The sequence below is a fragment of the Phasianus colchicus genome, chromosome 10 (genome assembly GCF_987193195.1).
Source record: "Phasianus colchicus chromosome 10, bPhaCol1.hap1.1, whole genome shotgun sequence".
Lineage (NCBI taxonomy): Eukaryota > Metazoa > Chordata > Aves > Galliformes > Phasianidae > Phasianus > Phasianus colchicus.
The window spans coordinates 4,657,316-4,678,971 of NC_143445.1; the positions used below are offsets into that span (position 1 = coordinate 4,657,316).

The 21,656-nt window shown below is 47.3% G+C and overlaps 1 long non-coding RNA gene across 2 annotated transcripts in view; it reads left to right on the plus strand.

The window, feature by feature from the left end:
* LOC149916564 (uncharacterized) overlaps nucleotides 1-21,656 on the plus strand; it is a 56,087-nt gene that overhangs the window by 16,788 nt on the left and 17,643 nt on the right. For both annotated transcript variants that reach the window (XR_016469415.1, XR_016469414.1), the window contains exons 5-6: nucleotides 13,622-13,746; nucleotides 14,985-15,115. This is a non-coding gene — a long non-coding RNA (uncharacterized LOC149916564). The remainder of the gene's footprint in view (nucleotides 1-13,621; nucleotides 13,747-14,984; nucleotides 15,116-21,656) is intronic.

Sequence of the window (21,656 nt, forward strand, 5' to 3'; positions counted from 1 at the left end):
ATTTCACCGGGAACTCTTTAAACAATGTAATATTTCATCAGAGATTATTGCAAACTCTTTCGCATTTGTAGCTCAGGTGTGAATTGCAAAATTAGCCATTTCTTCTAATAATTTTCTCAGAGGTAACGTTACTCCAGGCACCGTGTGTTTAGTGCAAGCCGTGCAGCTGCTGCTGGAGAAGGTGTGTTTATTGTTCCTCCCCACATCTCGGCAGAGAAATAAGGCTGAAGGAATGGGCTTTGTAATGGGATGGCAGCCCCGTTGGATTATTGCCCAAAAGGAGATGAAAACTGAAGAAACCAGAGGCCGGATTCTGCTGAGAGAGTGAAACAGGGACTGTGAGATGAACAGATTTGTTTTGTTTTCCCAGCCCTCGTCGAGCTGTCTGCCTCGCTGTCTAGCACAAGCCTCTGCCTCATGTTGCACCCTGGCGCAATGGCCCTGCTTCTGTCACTTGCAAGCTCTGTCCTGGGCTCCTGGGTATGTGCCCCCTATCTGAGCTCCACAGTGCTGGGATAGGAAGGCCAGTAGGCACCTGGATTCCTCATGGCGTCAGCTTTGGATGCAGTGCTCCTTCCTGGGCATGGAATGCTGAGCATCAGGGCTTGCTCTGCTCCACTGCAAACTCCCTCTCTCAGCCATTCATCCTCCCTGGAATATGCCCTTTTCAGGATCCATCTGCTACATAATGCATCTTTCCTTATTCCACCTGATTATCGATTCCTATTTGTGTATCATTGGCCTTACAGAGGCTCAAGGAGGCAAGATTTGGAGGGAGAGGTAACATCTGTTACTAGAACAAGTGTGACATCATTGCGGCGGGGGTAGGAGATGAGCTTTGGGATGCAAAAGGCCCAATCCAGATTTTCTCACACACTTGGTGAAGGGTTTTTTTATATCCAGGAGGATGACTGCCTTCCTTACCTGAGCAGGTGCTGCATGTGAAGATGCTCCATTTCCCTGTGGATTTAACCTCTCTCTTCTAACACCATCACAGCTACAGCAGCACAACTGCAGCCCTCTCCTCACTCTCATTTGGAAGCCAGTTAGACCTGGATTAGAGTCGTAAGGATCACCTGTACCACTGTGTTCCTCTGTCTTCCTCTCTCTGTACCTTACTTTTCTGCCATCAGTTGGCTACTCTGCATGCCTTTCCTTCTGCATAATTCCCCCCTTCTCCAGGAGAGCTGTAGGTTTAGCTTTGTCAGGGTGATGCCAGGACCCAGTAAAGGCAGTTTCCTTTTAGAAATGAATTGGGAAAAAAAAAAAAAAAAATCAACTCAGCAGAAACCCACTGGCCATAATTGCTTTCCTAGAGGTCAGGAAGAAGAAGCAAGCAGTTTTGATACTTTTCTTGAGTACTCTCTTGGGCTCCAATTGTTTTCATCTTGGGATGTTTTCTGTGACAGATAAGAGTTGTCTGTCTCTAATCCTTGCTGGCTCTCCCTTCCAAGTGCCTTGCCCAGTCTTGCCCCAAACTCCCCTAAGCTTTTTGCACCCACATCATCTCACAAGCATCTGCTGCCTGTTACCCATCTCCTTTTGCTTGCTGGAGACCTGCTTCTGATTACCTTCCTCTGATACTCCGAGTCTGTGGGCTGGTTAACAGGAAATCCCCACCCATCCCTGCAGTCGATTTGGGATTTTTCAGACCTCTGTTTAATCTTCCTGATGCACTTCTTTGCTGTGTTGAAACATCCCAACCCATTGGCTGTTCCTCATATGGAAGCTGTTCCAGCCCTTACACTGTACTTGCTGCCCTACAGCAAACCTTTCCCAGCTGTATTCCTGCTGCTTTGCACCTCTGCAGCTACGTGATGACACAACCCATGTAGCTACCTGGCTGCAGAAAGGAAGTTTATGGGCATGTTGTGTTGCTGGAGCAGCCAGAATTAGCTGCACGTTTTGGAGAAGCCGGCCCTTATTTGCAAAGGCTTTATTTCATGGACCTTTTCAGCAAAACTGCAATTATTATGGGTCCTGAAAGAGGACTCTGCAGCTTCCAATTACAATTCTGGCTGCATCCGATTTGAATGTCATTTGCTATTTAGGGAACATTTGAAAATGCATTTTAGGAGGTGTCTTTCATTTCATTTATAGAGGCTAACATTACTTCTAATGCTAAAGGAAATTAAAAAGTACTTCCTGCTTAGAGTCAATTAGTTTTAATGAAAAAAAAAAAAAAATAGGGTTGCTGTATGGTGGCCACATGGCAGCTTCTCTGTAGTGAGAAGAAATCAAAGCAGCAGTGCCAGGGTTGTGTCTGTGCTGCTTTGCAAGTTCAGCTGCATCCAGAGCCGCTTGGTAAATCTCTGTTGGCTTTTGAAACAGGAGACATGAGCAATGGGAGTCACCTACAAATGGTCATTGAATCATAGAATGGCCTGTGTTGAAAAGGACCACAATGCTCATCCAGTTCCAACCCCCTGCTATGTGCAGGGTCACCAACCAGCAGACCAGGCTGCCCAGAGCCACATCCAGCCTGGCCTTGAATGCCTGCAGGGATGGGGCATCCACAGCTCCTTGGGCAACCTGTTCCAGTCACTAGCTGCCAGCTGATGTGTCAGCAGGTAATTGAGTTCAGATGGGCTGATGAGGTCATGCGCCATTTTCTGACTTCACCTGTCAGAAATTCAGCAAAATCTAAGGGGTAGTGGCTCAAGAGGCTTTGCTTTGGGTGCTGTTGTGGGGAGGATCAGGGAATTTCTGGTTAATCCAGCCACATGCATTTGATTCGGATCAGATGTTGCTGTGTTGTTTCACCTTTCTTAGATTATCCAAATCTCTCGTTGCATGGGTTTATATTGGCTGAGAGGAAGGAGCTGACCTGACACAAAAACTGCTGTGACATGAGACAAGAAATAGCCGCCTTAAGTTATGCCAGGGGAGGGTCAGGCTGCATACTAGAAAGAATTTCGTAGAGCAGTGAAGCACTGCCACAGCTGCACATGGAGGTGGGGAATCACCATCCCTGGAGGTGTTCAGAGATGTGGCACTGAGGGATGTGGGCATGGTGGGGTGGGCTGGGGTTGGATGTGGGGATCTGAGGAGCCTTTTCCAAGCTTAATGATTCCATGATTCTATGGTTTGGCCACCACGAGAGTCTGAACTGGGTCAGCACTGTGTTCCCACGTGAGGAACAGAACTCACAGTACTATCAAACAATGCCTGAGGATGCTTTCTTGTGCCTGTGTTCGTATTTACTCCTTTCTACGTGGAAATATGCACAAGCAGGTGAAAAAAGCAGCTTAGTGGCTTCTAGCATTTAGTCAAGTGACTGTTGGCTTTTTTCAAGGGTTCACCAAACTCTACTAAAAAGCAGGTTGTTATGTGTTAGTTTGGAGCCCTTTTGTTCAGCTTTAGATGTTTTTATTCCCTTTGGGGCATTTACTGAAAGAACGAGAAGAAAATAACTCAAGGTGGCTTCATGCAAAAATTTCATGTTGAGAATGAGAGTGCTACATTTTGGCTTTCTGGGGAACTTTCAAGTCAAGTACCAGTTTAGAGGTAAAGAAAGAAAAAGGAAAAACCCCTCAGTCAAGATCCTGCTGAAAGAAAGCACTCCGTTGCACAGTTTTCCTCCTGTGTGTATGGGGAGAGGTAGTAGGGGGAGGCTGGCTCAGCAGGATGCAAGAGAAGGTACTGCATGTGACAGATGTTGGCCGTGTGGTTTGATGCTCTTCCTGCACTCATGTGGCATCAGCGAGGATAAGGAGACACATGGGATGTAAGCAAAACTATAAATCATTAATCATCATTGAACTTGCTCATCCAATCCACTTCTACCTGATCACGGAGCAGAAGTACTTTTATTATTTAAATTTAAGGTGCACGTCATTAAGGAATAAAGTAAAATATATGTTTAGTATCTGGGAAGTATTCCTAACCTGGTTTGCAGCTCAGAATCCCCAAAGCTTCTTGACTAGGAAACTCCATTCTTAACTGTGCATGCTGGACCTTTGCCTTGATTTGGTTGATGTTTTTAAACTGAGAAAGAAAGCCATGTGTTACGTACAATGGATTTTGCAGGCAGAGATTTAATAAGGGGGATTCATTACATTTTGTTCAATGGTGCTGTTATCCATATGCCACTTTTCAAAGCCTGCGTGCTTCCTGAAAGCATCTCAGCGTGCTTTTGTGGGCTTGTCTGGTGTTTTGATTTTGCTTGGAAATGGAGGGCAGAGTGATGGTTATTTATGATGTTTAACTCTGTAGTACTAAAGTGTTCATTTGGGAATATATGCACGAACCAAAATGATGTCCATTTTCACTCCAGAGTGACCGATCACTTAAAGCTCTCACAAGTGCATCCGTGTGTGGTTAAAATGAGCTGCAATCTGGAGCTTGTGGAGGTGATTAAAAAGATTTAATCAGGCACTGCATTATGTTACGTCATCCTGGTGCTGACATCTGAACCTGAGAGATGAGAGCCCTGGGTGTGGGCTGCCCAGCAGCAGTGGGGATCAGGGATGGGGTGGGATGCAGAGAGAGATGCACTTGCTTAGACCAAGAACAAGCGAGCCCAGCATGGGAAGATGAGCCTTTTCCCATGATGGACTGAGCCATGGAGCGTGCTGAACCTGGCATCCAGGAGCTGGAATGCTTCCTTAACTCTGGGGGTTGCTGTTCATTTCAGGCCTTCCTTCCCTCTTGCTTGTTTAAACATGGATAATCTCCTTGGTACAAAGGGTATTTGTTGTTGGACTTAGCAGTAAAGCTCCTGCAAAGCTCGGGGTGAAGGCAGGGAGCAGCTGGCAACATGTTCCTCTGAGGGCTTCTGCTCTTGTCCCCGCTCACCTCTTCATCTCACCCCTTTCTTTGCACTGCTGTCTCTTGGTGCTTCTCGTTGCACTTCCTTGTCACATCTCTATTCCAGGGACCTGCTACCCTGCTGTGACACCAGACCCTGATGGGACATTCCTTCCCAAAGCAGGTGTGAGGTAGGACAGATGCAACCAACAAAATGCCCCTCCCTTTCCGAAGTCAAAATGGGTGGCAAATCCTATTTCTACTCATTCTTTTCATTAAGTGAAGGGGAAAGGTGAGGCTCTGGGTGTCAGCTTCAGCATGCCTGGCTCTTGTTCCAGCTCCCCCAAGGGCAGTGCTTCTCACACTCCATCACAGAGAACTCCTCAGAGCAATGTAGCTGAACCTAAGCTCGCTCCTACATAAAAGCACACAGCTCACACAAGTGCTGCCTTCTGTTGCACATTCTGGCCTCTGGTGGCACGTGCCCCTCCACCATGCCGTACATTCACACTGCCTTGAGTCAGGTCAACATTAAATATGACCACAGGCAGCTCGCTGAAAGATTTAAGCACATCAGCTCTTGCCAGCCATGCAGGTGAATGAAGGCTTCCCTCCCTCCCTGGCTCTCCATAGAGACCAGCTCCCCGCTGCCTGGCTTGCCAGCCAGCCACACGCTAATTGGGGCTGTCATCAAAAGAAATGAGTTTCCAGGCGAGCTGAGTTCAAGCAGGTCTGGATCTGAAGTGTGCAGCTGCCCATTCCCTTTTGTCTCCCTTCCCCTTCTGTCTTTCTTTTTCTTCCCTCTCCTCTGTTTCTTTTTGATTTTTTTTTTACTGTTTATTTTTGTACGTTGAGGTTACTCATGTAAATGTGCTCCCTGGGCTGAAGCGGTGGAGCCAGGTATCCAGAGGAACATGCAGGCAATGCAGGGCTCTGCTAACCAGGCTGAGAGGGTAAGGCTGGGGATGGGACTGTGATTTTGGGCATGGAGCATCCAGCCCCCAGAAAAGGCTGGGGAGGAGGTGGTGGAGAGGCATCAGGCACGGGGTGAAGACCTCACGTAACTGTGTGCTTAGGGGACCGTGAAGCTTCTGACATTACCAGGAGCCATCAGTGCAATGCACAACCATGCTTAGGTGAGGATGCATCCCTGTGCCATAGGAATTCACTTCTCTTCCACTTTGCATCTCTGAATCCCTCTGGATAATATCTGACCACTCACTTGAAGATGCTGTGCCCCCAAGCAGGGCGGTTTGACCCTTCTGTCAGGAGAGGGTTTCTCTATGGCCTCTTAGTTGGTCCTCAAAGCATCAGACCTGAGCATTGATCTTTTGTACCATTCCGGTCAAACATGTCACGTTTCCTCGCTGTGAAGGCAGTACCACTAATGGAGCTGGGCTCAGGATGGATTTTTTTCCCATTTCATCTTATATTAGGCATTAACTGCTGGGCTCTGCTGCTGCCCGGAGTGACCAGGACGGATTATTCCTCTTTCAGACTCCCCTTCTCAGTGCAGTGCAAATGTAATTTTTGTTCTCAGAGCATTCCCAGTTTTAACAGCACTCTTATCACTCAGTTGTCTCATTCTGTCGCAGCTGCAGTAAGAGTGGAAGTGTGATGAGCCCTTCTGTGTCGTGTCCGTAAGAAATTCAGGCATCCTTCATTTCCAGCAATTAGCTATCCATCCGTCCTGAGGGCGATGCTCCAGCTATTGAGGGCTGGGATTGACCTGGGTAGGAAGGACTAGAAAGACAAGAGTGGATCACACCGTGATCAATATGGGACTACTTTCACTTAGTCCTGTGCTGAAAGCTGTGCAATTAATTGAGTGAGAGGAGACAGAGCAAAGCGTGGGCTCTCCTGCTGCCAGGCAGCAACTGATGGGAAGTGAGGGATGGCACAGGTGACTTGGGTCTGTAAATGTTGCCTCACTCTTGTGACTGCTTTACCCTATGTGTCACCACACTGTCTGGGATTGGGCACAACTGGAAGCATCTCTCCAAACCCCGGTTCTGCAGTGGAGGGCAAACAGAACATTGCTTCTCCCACCGTGGGGCATTTCTTCTAGCTAGCAAAATTCATGCTTTGGGAGGTCATGGAGCCAAATGCCACCAGTGGGTTCCATAAAGGCTTGGATAATTTTACGGCCAATAATAACGTTTGTAGTTATACATGCTACAGTAAGATAAGGCTAATCAATTCTCATGCTTCAGGTCAGCTGCTGATTGCTGCAGGGGTCAGGAAGGAATTATTTCCTCCCCATTTAGTTTTATTTAATTGGGCAGATGCATTAAGAACCTTTTAATTATTATTTTTTTCCCTCATCTCTCCTGTGAATCATATGGAATTAAGCACTTCCAGAGACGATGCTCTGCACTGGTAGGGTGCTGCTGCTCTTGTGTGGTAGGTCAAATCCTGCCTGTATTAAGAGCCCTTTTAATGCTGGGGTTTTTGCAGGAAGCCAGCAGGGTGCTTGTACTCCCAAAGAGGATATTTTGTGAGCGTTTCCTGATAACTCAGAGGAAAATTCATTCGTTTCTTATAAGCAAATGCTGTGTGTGGGACATGCTTTCAGTTTGGTTCCAGAGCTGGATGGGAATTTTCCACCCCTGTGCTGGTGACATGGGCGTAGCAATTGCTGTAATTCTTGATTTCTATCTTCCTCTTTAAAAAAAAGTAAAGGAAAAAAGAAAAAAGAATCCAACTGGGGCAAATCCAGATTGAAGAGCTTTGTTTTGAATTGAGTCAAATTGTTTGCTTTCAGTGAACCAAAGCCTGCAGCTCGGAGCGAATGCAACGCTAGAAAGCTTCTGCCAGAAGTGATTTGGGGGAACTGTAATTGAGATGCTCAGTTCCTTGGCACGAGCTGTCCTATTAGGGTGAGCTCATCTTCATTGCGCTCTGCTATCCTACCCTCACCCATCGTGGAAAACACAGCTTTGTAGAAGCGCACACTTTTCACGTATAGCTCTGAAATAACCTTGCACCATCCTAATTAAGGTAAAACCAAGCTTTTCTTCTGATGAAGCTCACTTTGGGGGAAGCTCCGTTAGCTGCTGGCTTTGCTGATGGGTTGCAGCCTACCTCCAGGCCAGCCCTGGGCTTGTTCAGAATCCCCACTCTGTTTTAGCAGGGAAGAAGATGGATGCAATCCATCTGGACCAAAAATTAGAAAGCCTTTGCCTCTTTCGATGAAGCCTGCAAAAGAGTTTTTCATTTCTCAGGCTTTTCAATGGAAACCTTCTTTTTCCAGGGAGTACTGTTAAAAATTAATTTTCTCATTTCATTAAAAAAAATAAATAAATCTGGGATGTTTGAAATATTCTTTCACTTTTTGGACAGATTTTAGGAATTGATGAAGTTTTGCCTGATTTTGGGGTGGGCAATGCATCGAGCATTTCCCCACTCTTGCAAGACAGTGGCAGCGTGCCCTTCCCTACTTTAATGTGACACGTTTCTTTTTAATGGGGATGAACAGAAGAGCTCCTGCTTTCATCCTGGCTGCAGCAAAAGAGCTTATTCTTGCTCCTTGGAGTCTCAGGCTCGTGGGTTCCGGCTCAAAGCAGGGTCTGTCCACTGGTGGGATGGAGCAGTGGCAGCAGCAGGCTTAGGGTGTAGCTGTGCACTATTCATCATCCCCACGTCTCCCAGCAAGTGGGGGACTGGGCTTTTGCTGGGGGCGTTAGGGAGGGAATCTCCATCCTGATTCTCTAGCAAATCTTTCCTGAAAGGTTTTGTGAAGAAAGAGAGACAAATAGAGGCTAAATGAGTCCTGCTGAAGCCTCCACATTTGGGGCAAAGCCTGCGAGATTTGACTTTCCCAAGAAGTAGTAAGGACATAAAAGGCTGCATGCAGCTGAAAATATCCGTGATTTGAGCAAGCAGGAGAGCACTGCAAGGGCATTCATTGTCTGAGCTGATGGCAAGACCTGCTGGGCTGCCACGCTCCAGCAGCCGGCAGAGGGATGCGTCCTTCTGTCCCTCTGTGTCTGTGTGCCATAATGTTCAGTGTGCTCCTGGCTGGGACACAGCCCTGAGCCAGGCTGGCCCGTTGCTCAGAGGAGGGTTTGGGACACTTCTCTTTTCATCTAGTGAGAGATGGTGATATATTGAGGATTATTCATTAGACCGATTGTAAAACATAGGTGTGAATTGCTCCCTTCTTTCTCCATTTATACCTTCCTACCTTCCATAATCAATTAGCTGCAGCCTGTCAATATTTCAGCCTTTTCAATGCCAAGGCGGTAGTGCTATTGTTCGTGCATTGAGCTGCAATGTACAGACCAGGAAATCATTCTTGCCCTTGCTTTAATGTAAGTTGGGAAGAGTGGGGTTCACCTGCAGCTCTATGAAAAATGCAAGAGAAATAAATCATGCATTGCTTTAATGCTTTCAGCAGTGGTTTGCAACCCGCTGAGCAGAGGGGGTGTGAATGTTTGCTCACTGGTGAAAACCCCTCAAACACTCACTGGAGCTTCTCGAGTGATGCTGCCTCAGTTTCACCCCCCATAGCCTCAGTTCTGTCCCATCTTTGAATGTAAAGTTCAAGTTACAGCTACGTTCCCTCTCCAGGAGCTGCACTGAAGAGAGGGAGACATACACCTGTTCACCCCTTTGGAAAGATGTCTGCTGTTGTTAAGTGCTGAAGCTTTAAAAATGCAAGTCAGTTCTCCGTTCTGCTACCACATAACACACTGTACAAATGGGAGAAGCAATGTGACTAGAAATTGCAGACAAATTCAGTATTTTCTCTAATTCTTTCCATAACTTGATTTACCTTTGAAATACTCTGTGGATGCGTTGCCCGTTTACCATCTCTTTGCATCGCTATCACTTTCTCTGCCTTGGCTGATGAAGCACATTCATCATTCCTTTTCATTTGCCGTGGACAAATGCAGTTGCTCTTAATAGCAGCTTGCTTAGAAAAGGAACGTCTGGTAAAACGGTGAAACAGAGAAAAGGATTTACAGGGAAAAGGCAGAAATAGTGTGAAAGTGAAGAAAGCCGTCTGGTGACACTAAGCCTGCTGCCAGCATGCTGGGACTGCTTGATGGCTTTCCTCAGAGCTCTGGGGGAGAGAGAGGCAGGGAAAACACCCTGCAGCCTGGAAGGGTAGCCAGTGAAGGATTCCTGCACCTGCTGTGGTTTTAAGACAAGCTGCTCTTGTTTCAGACCCTTCAAACGTGTGCTGCCAGGTGTGTGCATCCCATGGATGCTGGGGCAGGTGGGTGCAGGAGTGGTCACACAATCTTGCCCATGCAGGATTCGGAGCAAGTGTGAGAGCTAGGATGCTGCCCATCTCTTGGGTGTACATGCCTGGAGTCCGTCGAAGCTGTGTTTTTCTTAAGATGCTCCGGTAGCTGCTGCTGTTCCTTAGGACAGCGGAGTGCTACAGATCTGCCTGCCTGCAGCAAAGGCTGCCCAGGGACGCTGGCTTGATTGCATTTAATTTTGCTGTGAAAATAACCTAAACCGACTGAAATAAGTGCTTCAGAGATGACATCTTGATTGTAAGCCAGAACTGGGGGGCTGCCTTGGATGGATGTTTCCTGAGCATTTCCTTTGGCAATCATCATCCCAAAGGCTAGTCTCACAGGAGGGTCACAGATGAGAGTTATTAGCAGAGGTTTTTACCAACGCGAGACTCGCACTCAAATTTCAATTCAGATAAAATATGCCAATTGAAGTGTATCTTCCAGTGTCGCTTTTGCGGAGAGAGATTTTATTAACACCGATTGCATGGAAACAGAGGTCAGCCGTGCTGCCCTCGTGGAGATAAAAAGACATTAATGCACTTAGGCTGTGACAGCCAGGAGCGGCTGGTTTTATTTTATGTTCCTTTTGACTTCAGTGGGAGTTTTGTGTGAGCAGTGCAGGGCTTCTGGACCCGAGTTCAGTGACAGCATGCTGGTAGAAATACCCAGGGAGAGGATGTGGAGGAGCAGGCTGCTGTCAGCGCAAGGTTTGAGTGGCTCCGGCTGCTGCTGCGTGGATTAATGGCGTGGACATTGGGAAGGCTGGAAGTCCTGAGGATGGGAAGGTGAGCACAGGCAGGTATGGTGCAGAAACTCACCACGTTCTCATCTCAGTGCTGTTTCAGAGGGCTGGAAATGTGCAATGGCTTTCTCCCACCCCTCAGCCTCCAGCCTCACCCTGTTAAAAGCCCGAGGTATTGAAGCTCTGCTGCACGCATGGCTCCTGCCTGCTGCAGCCAGCTGTGATGATGGATGTATCTCTCAATCCTCAGCAGGAATCGTACAACACCTCATGACTGCGCCGCCCGATCGATTAGTACATCTCCTTCCATCAAGCAGACTATTTTGCGTGAGCCTCCAGCTGCCTCTCTGAGCCGTGGGCTCCCACCTGGAGGCACGCTTTGCGTCGACCACCTCCCTGCTGGAGTGGTTGGGATTTGCTCCTCCAAAAGCTTTCTTCTTCTAGGTCGCCTCATTAGAAGCTTTCTGATAAATAGGCTGTTCGACATTTTTTTTGATAGAAAGGTCAACATCCTCTGATAGACTCGAGGATTTTAAGATAAGTGGAGGAAATGGCATCGGCAGGCTGATTTTGATAATGATACTAATCTCGTGTCTGATCTTTGATAATGATACTAACCCCTCGGTGCACTGCTCGTATCTCTGCAAATGTGGCTGGGATCTATTTTGGCAGAACCGATACCTATTAGTGCACATTATCTTTACTGCAGCCTTTTCCTCGTCTGTTGGCTGCTGTATAAATGCACACGATGAAGCTTGAATAGCTTTCGGAACAAATTCAATCCGAGCAAGCGTTTTTGTCTGAACGTGGTTACAACATCCTGAGTCAGCTTTCCCAAACCTGTTGCAAGCCTGCTAATTAATTAATAAGAATTAATTAGTCATTGGAAAACATGAGAAGCAGTTCAGCGCAGGGCTGCCCTGCATCATCCCAGGCAATGAGTTTGAAGCACCTTTCATGCACTATGTGTTGGAGAAGGTTTCTTTTAGGGGACAGCAGAAATGAATTGTTAGGACCGTGGAGTTTTGCCTGTCCTTCAGTCCCAGCAGTTGCAGTGCCTGGGATGCAGAGATGAGGGTTTAGATCTTCTCAGGATGTCTCACGAGAATGCTGAGGCGACCCTTGGCTACACCCTTGGGATTGTCTCCTTGGTTAATTGCCTAATTGGTTTGAGTTGTTCATTTGTAATTGTGCTGCCTTGGCCACTAATGCATGGAGAAACATCTCTCCTACGTTGTCCTCTCTTTGGTTTGACATTGGCTTGGGTGTTTTTTTTTTCTCAAGGGCTTTGTGCCAGCATTAGAACGTGGTTTGTGTGGATCTGCTTTCTCCCCTGTGTGATTTTGGTGTCTCTGTGCATTGCTATATGCATCCTGCAATCCCCATAGCCTTTATCCTCTGCATCTGCATCGCTCTGCCTCAAGCCAAGGGCGCATAGACGCTGGATTTCTTTTACAAGGTGCCAAAGTGACTTTCTGGTGTCTGAGCCAAAACACTGGAGTAAATGCTTTTCCCATCTCCTACCATGCTATACTCTGAAATCCCAGTAGAAGCAACTTATTTCTGGGCCTCTTGCTGCCAGGATTTTTCTGTCCTAGCAGAAGATAGTCTGCTTTCTCTGTGTTTGCTAGGCTCTTGCAATTGCTTGCTCCCTGTAGGGAGAAGTATAAAACTCCTACCAGGTGACATTTGCAGAAAGAAATCAATTGTTTATCAACATCCCAGCAATCAATAAATGCAGTGTTAGGTGCAACTATCTCTATCAGAGCTCAGCCTTGCTTGCTAAGTTGCCAAAGGACAGATCTTAGAGGCTCTGGGCACGCAGTCTTAATTGAAGCAGTGCCCACTCATGCGTCTTATACTGCCCTAAGGATTCCTCACTCTATCTGACATGCCCATCTTATTTTCCCCTCCCTGATTTTCTTGTCAACATGGCTTAGCCTGGAAGAGATAGGATGGACAAGGACCTCATACAAGGCTTGGGTTCCCCTTGGAGGGCCCTGTGTGCCCAGCATTCCTGCTCCAGAACTTCCCCATCTAACCTCAAACTTGCATCCTCCTACTGGCTGCCATGTGGCCAGGATGCCCTGTTAAAGCAGACACCTCTTGGTGTCTGGAAGAGTTAACACCAGCAGCTCGCAGACACGCTGGAGAGTTACATCATGTTGCTGTGGAAACTAACTTTCTGAAATCACAGTGATGTATGGTAAAGCTTTGGGTCAGCGGGTAATAAATTCTGTTTAAAAAGTGATTTTTTCCCCATCTGCTGATGTAAACATCATTAAGAGAAATGACGGCTGAGAGATGGATTTCTTTTTATATCAATTTTCAGACAAAGAAAATAATTTTTTTGTAATAAAAAAAAAAAAAAAAAAAAAAAAGTTGCCAGGGAGCAGAGAGTGCCATAAATAATGAAATAAAGAAAAAACACCGGTGATGGAACAGAAATTTTCCCTGGTGATTGGTTTACAGCTTTCTGTGATTTAATGGAAACTTGCAGCTGCCTGCAGTGCGCGTGCAGCCCAGCTGCCTCCATGGAGACCCTTCCCTGACCATGGAAATGCGGGGGATTCAATGTGGGAGAGTCTTCTCAGCATCCCAGCCCCTCTGCTCACTGTCTGGTTGGCCTGCTCTGCTCGCTGGCTTTGCAAGCAGCACTCTAAACTTTGAGCTTGGAGATCTTGAGGTGATCACTGCAATGCAATTCTGTGCTGTGCGTTTCCTTAGCCTGCCTGTTGCCACTGAGGGGCATGTTTCCTACCTGCTGCACTGCCTGGGCCTGCCATGCTGCTGCTGGGATACTCTGCTTTATTATTATTATTATTATTATTATTATTATTATTATTGTTTTCTTGGTTTTATTTCCACTCTTCAGGAGCCAGGAGTGTCTGGAACAAGGCAGCAAAACTTGCTCGGTTTAGACAAAGCAGTGTGACAGTCCCACCTAACAACAGCTATGCTACTGGGAATGCAGACAAAGGTGTCACCGTGATTAATGGGGTAATTAATAAGCAATTAATGTGCCTTAGAGCATGGCTCTGCCTTTTATCCCAGCCACCCACTAAGCACTGCTCCACTCTCTCTGACGACTGTCAGAGTGCAGAGCAGCTTGGGCTGATGAAGATGATGCTCGCAGACCTCAGTGCCTCCAAGAGCACCTCCATGCCACTGCATTGCACAGCAGGGAGTTTGCTTTGGAGGGAAGGAAAGGAGATTTCTGTTGGTGTGCTTTGGTTTGGTTTTGGAATGCCTTTGATACAAACGCTCTGAAGTTTCCTCCTCTGGTGGCTTCTCTGTTCACATCTCCAAGCTCAGGTGCAGATACCTCTGCTGGCACCCCAAACTCATGCTGCCCTTACCTGCAGGTTGCTCTCAGCTGCTCCCTATTGGCCCCTCCTAACCCTAACCCTAACCCTAACCCTAACCCAGCCCATGCCTTTACATCCCCTCTCACAGTCAGCCCTGTCGTGCCTGGGTGGGTTCTCTCAATTGTATGAAATCCCATCGAGGTGCTGAGTTAATGGCTAGAGCTGAGCAAGAAGCATATTTTCCATTTCCTGGCAAAATTGCTTAGTTTAATTTAAATGCTTTTTTTTTTTTTTTTTTTTTTTTGCTCTGAAATGTCCCCGTGAAACCATTAAAAGTTGTTTACATATTTTGAGTCGATTTTGGCATTTGAAAGCAATCGGAATATAAAAGCAACTTCTAAGTGAAAAGTTGTTTTTAAATGAAAATCAAAGCATCGCATGCCCTCAAAATAATGAAACACGATGTTTTGATGTTATCGAAACACCTGGGTCACCAGTTCGCTTGGAAGCAGGAGGGCATTGATGCTGACGTGTTCTGGTGAAACATTTTTTTGCCAGAAATTGGTGCTCTCCGGATTGGAGATCCCCAGGCAGCTCTGGCAGCGGCCAAACCTGGCCTGCTGGTGCAGTGCCATCCTTTCAACTCGCCATCCTCAAAACCTGTGCTCTGTGAGCCGTCCCCAAGGCTGATAATTAATCAGCTAAGCGACTCTATAGAGAAAGAAGGAAGATGGTAGTGCAAAAATAATGTTAGCGAGCAGTGGTGCAGCCAAGGAGAGGAACGTGTCTCACTGAAGCTCCCAAGGATATTAGAAAGTATGAATGTTATATTGTAGTGTAATGGAAAAGAAATGAATGCGATAAAACATGTTGACCAGGTCCAGGTGTGCGCGCAGCCTTTGAGCCCTCCGATGTGCTCTTATGTTTTAGGCACTCATCTGAGCACCGCATCCAGGAGCACAGGTTGCACCTCACCCTGGTGGCCTGACTTTTGCAGGCTTTGTCTGACATGAGCCCTGCTCAGGAACGGCTGGAAGGAATTTAAGGACAGAGGCAAAAAGGTAAGGCAGCTCCGACACGGCAGAGATGAGAAATTTTGCACTTTGTCATAGGCTAATGGAAACAATAGCAGGAATGAAGGCTGACTGGTTGCTTTTAAAAAGCAAAGAGAATAAAATGATGCATGAAATGGCAAGAAGCATCCTCGCCTGAAGACCAGTACATGTGTCATTTGAGCTCTGTCTTGGTCATCACAGTCAGTTAGGCTGCCTCCACTTATGAAGAGCCAGTGCAACTCTGCGTGCTGCTCTGATGGCTATTTTTTGGCAGATAGAGGTGCTCAGTTGGGAAAATAGGGTGGTGAGGCACTGGAACAGGTTGCCCAAGGAGGCTGTGGATGCCCCATCCCTGGAGGCATTCAAGGCCAGGCTGGATGTGGCTCTGGGCAGCCTGGTCTGCTGGTTGGCGACCCTGCACATAGCAGGGGGGTTGAAACTAGATGATCATTGTGGTCCTTTTCAACCCAAGCCATTCTATGATTCTATGAAAATGCTCTTCTCGAGCATTTGGCTCAATTCAGTGTGGTTCGGACATGTTCATCAGCACGGAGAACATGGAGGCCCAGGCCCATGGCATCCCAGGGGGCTCTGATATTTTAATGGCCACTTTTATTCAGCCCATGCATCTGCCAACACAGCTTGCCTACTGTAACCAACGTGCTCGTGTCATCTTTTACCGCTCCTCCAATATTTGTGTCAACTGTGATCTTTTCTGGCAGCAAACTCGTGTTTTGCCTTCCAGACAGCAGAGAAAAATCTCCCAACGCTGCAAAAATCTCAGCACCGGGCTGAGAACACAGCTCCTGCAGCAGTGGAGGCTCCTCTGCTTGGGAAGAGCCAGGATTTCTGGTCAGGTCCCTCAGTTCTTCCACCTCCTTCTTGGCAGCAGTGATGAGAGGGCAAGAGATCTTTCTGCTAATGTTGTAAAAGCCATTGTATGCTATTGATATTTTTAAATCAGGACACCCCGTTTCCCTTTGTGTCCCCCTGTGGATCCCCACCCACTGAAGTGGGCTGGATGTGACACGCTCAGCAGCACCTCTTCAATGCACCTTGACTTTTATTGCCGGTGCCGAGACCATCTACAAACACAGATTTAGCATCAGCCTCCAGGCTTAAGATACAGCTGTTGTATTTTTTTTTTTCTTTGTTCCTCTTTTTTTTTTTTTCCCCTCTCTCCTTTGCACTAATGCAATGCTTATTTAGGAACTGCAGCCATCTGTGTCTGCTATGGATGGCACTGTTAAATTTGCTATTGCTTTCTTTCCCCTGGTTTGATGAGACTCTCAGTGCATAGAAAATTTCCCAGAACGGCGGAGACTTTCTTTGATTGCTTTTTTGATTCCTTCCAAAAGAGATTGTTCACAGTGCTCTTTCTGTCCTGGAAAAAAAAGGTCAGCAGCGGGAGAGCTGAGGATCCTGCCTTACATTGGGTTAATGAGGTGAATTTATGAAGAGTTGGCCAGACAAGAAGTTTGGTGATATTAGATTAAAGGTGGTGGCTTTATCTGCAAATAAAAAGGGAGGGGAGGAGGAAGGGCTGGGACCGGCGCCCTTCCTGTTCCTCCGAGCAGCTTGTGGCTGACGGTGAGGCAGCTCACATGGGAATTGGGATGGCTGCTGTACTCCAGGGAATTTTCAGTGTTTTTCAAGTGGAAAAATTCTGCCTCGACAGATGGACGGGGCCCTATCCCAAGTTTACAATCTGGCGATCAACGCGCGCAGCGGGAGGTTCAGGCACAGCTCCGTTCCAGCCAGGCAGAGCAATGATGGGTGCGCGGTTTCGCCATCAGGCACTTGGCTATTTTTGTCAGGCGAGGCAGAAGCTGATTTCTTCCTGTTTTGTCGCTGAGTTATTTGCAAATGGCTTGTGTGCACCATTGTGAGGGGAGGTAAATCTTACAAGTATCTGTGGAGAGGAGGAAAAACATCTCTCGTTTAGGTGAAGCGCTGTGAAGAAGGCTGCTCTGGACAGAGCCACCTGTCCTACAAGTTATTTGCATTTTAAGACCCTTCCCTTTGATTTTGTTTAGCTTTTTTGAGTCAGCTATTCCTTTAAACCCTCCTCCGTGGAACCACAGCTCCTCTTTGCACTCTGCCTTGCTAGCAGCCCCCTCATGGAAGGCTAGTAACAAGTTTATCTAAAAATACCATCTTGTGGGGAATCGTAGTGCCCAGGCATCAGTTGCTGGCATCAGGTGCTGCTTTTTGGTTTGTAGCAGCTGAGGAGCTGGGACTTTTCTGACCATAAACCCTTTGGATGACTGTGTTTGAGTACCAGGTTCATTCCTTGACCCCTGTTCATGCTCTTCCTCCAAAGCAGGCTGTCTGTATGCAGGCTGTCTACGTGAAAGGGCCTTGCCACCCCCCGATGGAGTACAAGGAGTTGTTTGAAATGGTGATAATTAACCCAGTTCAAAACCACAACAGGGACTGTTGCAGTAATATGGTGGTGTAGGCGGAGAAGTTCCAGATGTCAGGACTATTGGTTTACTTCTATAGGGTTCTCAAAGTCACAGACTCACTGGAAGCTTGTCAGCTGCTCCCCAGCTTCTTTTCATGGCTCTCCGTCCTTCGAGAGCATGTGATCCTCTCCTAGGGCTACCAACGTGCATCCACAGAACTGGAATTCACTGCCAGGATGCCATGGAGCCCAAGGCACGTTCAGCTCCTGCACTGGCAATGTGGATGTGTACCTGCGGTGCTGAAGGTGTGTACAAACATCACTAACACTCAAGAGCTTTGCAATATGGTTTTGCAGCTGTCAGCATGATGAATGGATGTTATGTTGTATTTCCTGCTTTATCAAATACTAATTATGTATATGATAATTTTAAGCATCGCGGTTACTTTTGGCTCATTTGTTTTTCGGTTTCCAGAGACATAATATTTCAACACCCCCCCATTCCCGTTCTTGAAATTCTGCTTTGATTGCTTCTCTTCGGCTTTTGCTTAAGGTTTCCTGCTCTGATGGGTCAGTGTATTGATCCTGCACTTTGATAAGGTCAGCGGAGATCAGCTGTGACATTTCAGAGAGATTCGCTCCTCCCCTAATGGGCTCAGTCATCAAAGAGTTTTTTCAGGGGACAGGGCAAGGGAGAGATTGGATGTAAACTCTTACATATGTTTATTTAGGCAGACCTGCAAGGCTCTGAATGGTGATATCAATTGAGAGACCAGAGCATCTGCTGTGCGGGTTAAGAACTCTGCACTTATGTCAACCGCAATAACAAAACTTTATTGAACCTCCATCTTTATGACCCTTGTTAGAGCAGATGCTGTCCAGGTAGCTGAGATAGCACCAACGAAGCCCTAAGGGTGGGCCATAGCCTCGTGCTGCAGAATAAAAGGTGACCCACTGCCCACAGCTGGTACAGTGTGGTTCCTCCAGGAGCAGCTGATCCCTCGCGATTCAGAGGAAGGTGAGAAAATGAAATAGCTAGCAACATCCATCCGGCCAAATGAGCCTGGAGGAGGAAAATAAAGAAGTGAATTCCTTCCTTATGTCTGCAGGCAACCAGCTGAGTTCTTGGAGAATGAGGTTTGACTGTAGCTCCCAGCTTAATGAGCAGCTTCAGGGCTCAGCAGCAGATGATGCAGAATTTCCTGTTCTTGTCATGACTGGAGGAAGAAGGAAGCAAGCTGGGGCATGCACTGGTTCCCAGGCCGGAGATGTGCCCTGCACCATCCAGCCCCACTCCCTCCTACCCTGGGGCTTGGACTTTCTCCCAGGAGCTGGATTAAAGCCTAGCTGTACAAAAGTTATCTGCTGCTTCTATGCTAATGATGTCAAATGATGAGGGCCCACACCCTTGCAAGGTCTTCCAGTGTTAGGTTTCCCTCCCTGCTGGGAAATGGCACTGTATTTTGGGATTTATCTGACCTGAACTTCCAGGCATTGAATCTCACCATGGCTTTGTCAAAGGCTTGGGAAGTCCCCTGCAACTTAGGAGATTTCCATGTTTAAGATGCCTACATATCTCATCAATAAGCTGAACAAACTGAGCTCAGTTGTTAGGTTTGCCATCTTGCAGCCATTTGTGTGGCCTCCAGTTGGATGCTCCCTGGTATCTCCCTTCCCTCTGAGGACACCAATGGCTGGGCGCAGGCTGTGGGAGAGCAGACAGCCAGGTAAAGCTGGCTGCTTGCACATGGTTTATCCTTCAGCATCCCCAAATAACTTTGTTGTCACCCATGCATCCTGCTCAACCAGTTCCCAAGTCAGTCAGTGCCATTGTGGGGTCATGCAACCACCGCTGAGCCCACACCTACAGCAATCTAAGTTAATCTGGTCTGGCAGGCACTCTTTCCCATAGCCCTACAGCTCTTGTGAAAAAAGATGTGCTGATGTCCCCTGCCTCTGAGTGGCTCGTGAGGTTGCTGAAGGAGGGATAGTTGTTTTTCTGCCTAAGACATCCTGCGTTTCTTGGAACTGCTCTGCAAATGCAGAGCTATGCTATGACCTTGTTAAAGTCCAGAGTGTTGTATTTTTTTCACAAGAAGTCAGGTGAATGCGGGTGAAAGAGGGAGTAAAGAGGAGCAAAATGGAGGGTAAAGAGGGAGCAGATGCTAATGGCAAGAGAAAACTCAGATGAATATTTACTTATTCCACAGAAAGCATCTTTAGTCCTCATGGAGCTGATGCTTTCTGAGGTAATCTCTCCCATTGTAAGTGGCTGTAATTTGCATTCTTTGTTCCCAGAGGCGTTCTCTTGCATTTGGTTGCATCAGAATTTATTTCTTCATACAGCAGTCATGTAAGTAGGCAGTGTAGTTTGGGGTTGACCAGCTTGTGGCTGAACAAAATTGCCTCTGATTCATCCAGGTATGGATCCGTGCTTGGTTACAGATCGAGGGGCTGTCAATTGCAGGTGGATTTTAAGCACTGGGACTTTGTAGGCCAGGGTGGTTTAAATGCATAGCCCATGAGTCCTGCCTGTTGTATCTGCTGATCTCATTGACCCTCCTCTGTAACCTGCTTTGTCCTCATTACATGAATTTGTTTTCTGCTGCCTGTAAAAGTTCCCAGCCGAGAGCATCGCTTCAGCAAATGGTGGGTAAGGTGCCAACTGGTGTGGGCAGAGAGCAGAGCAGAGCATTGATCTCAACTGTCTCAACTGTCTGGAGATCCCCGCTGATCCAAGAGCAAAAATTTTTTGTTGGTGTCTGTGGGCTCTGAAGTCAGGCCATCAAGTTTTTGGGATATCCCAGGCAGTGGCAGGGCAATTCAATCCGGCTGTGTTATCAGATTTTCTTTGTCTCTTATCTTTCCCCTTTCTTCACTGTCAGGATAAAAAAATCCTGGCTCTTAAAGGTTGGTTATGTGTTGCTACAGTGGTCAGCTGCAGCTTTTAGCACAGTAAGCAGATAACAAACTATGAGATAGCTTAAAAATCCAGCTGCACGTATGTCCAATGACACATCTGGCCTGCAGGTCCTTCCCAGCTCACATCCTGCACACTCTTGTGCCTTTCCAGCATGGGGCTTAGCCTCAGACTCCCCCAGGAAGGGAAGGACGTGCATCCTGCCTGTCCTGTGCGTACGGTGCTCCTCTCCATGGACTCTTTCCAAGGTGTTGGTCTCCAGAATGCTCCTGGCCCTGCTCTTTTTGGAAGCAATGGTGAGACATCTGTCAGTGTGAGCCCGCAGAGGGAAGCTGAGGTAGGTCACTCCGTAGTCACTTCAGCTAACTTTTTCTCAAGTGGATTTGGATTATCTCAAGGAAAAAGATAGCTTTGGGTGTTCTGGATGTGGTCCCAGTCCTATTTCTGCAAATGTTGCATCTCTCAGTTAGGAGAGGGTAGTGTGAGAGTGGGGTGAGACAGCAAGTCCCCTGCAAGCTGGGTTGCCATCAGATCATGCAGATGGGTCAGATTTTATGCCATGTTCAGTTTAGTGTTGCAAACACTAGTTCCAGACAAGAAGCAGTAGCTCCTATAATGTTTAAACAAGCTTAAAATCTGGAGATGAGATCTGTAGGCCTTGTGCAAGGAGCAGGACAGTGGAGCACTCAGAAGTGGATTTAAGACATGTAGCTGCTTTGCTTTGGTCTTTGTTGAAACGGGCTGCCCAGGGAGGTAGTGCAGTCACTGCCCTTGGAGGTGCCCAAGAACAGTGGAGATGTGGCACTGAGGGACGTGGTCAGTGAGTATGGTGGGATGGGCTGGGGTTGGACTTAGGGGATCTTAGAGGTCTTTTCCAACCTTAATGATTCTGTGATTCTATGATTGTGAGGTAAGGCAGTCACAGGGCTCCCATTATTCAGAATTTGAGGTTTCTCAGTGTCCTTATGCTGAAGGGTAACACACGTGCTGGGATGGTTGGAGCCAACCTGAGAGCCCCTACCCATGTGCTGTGGCATGGTGTGGGCTGCACTGGCAGAGGAGATGCAAGTGCAGGATGGACCCTGAAGTGCCCTGGAACATTGGTTTGCCAAACTTCTGTGTCAGTGGTGCTGTCGACAACTTCCTGCCAGGATGCATCAGCAGGCATGCAGCTGAGATTTCCCTTTTCCCCCTTCCTTTCCTTTCATTCTATTGCTCCT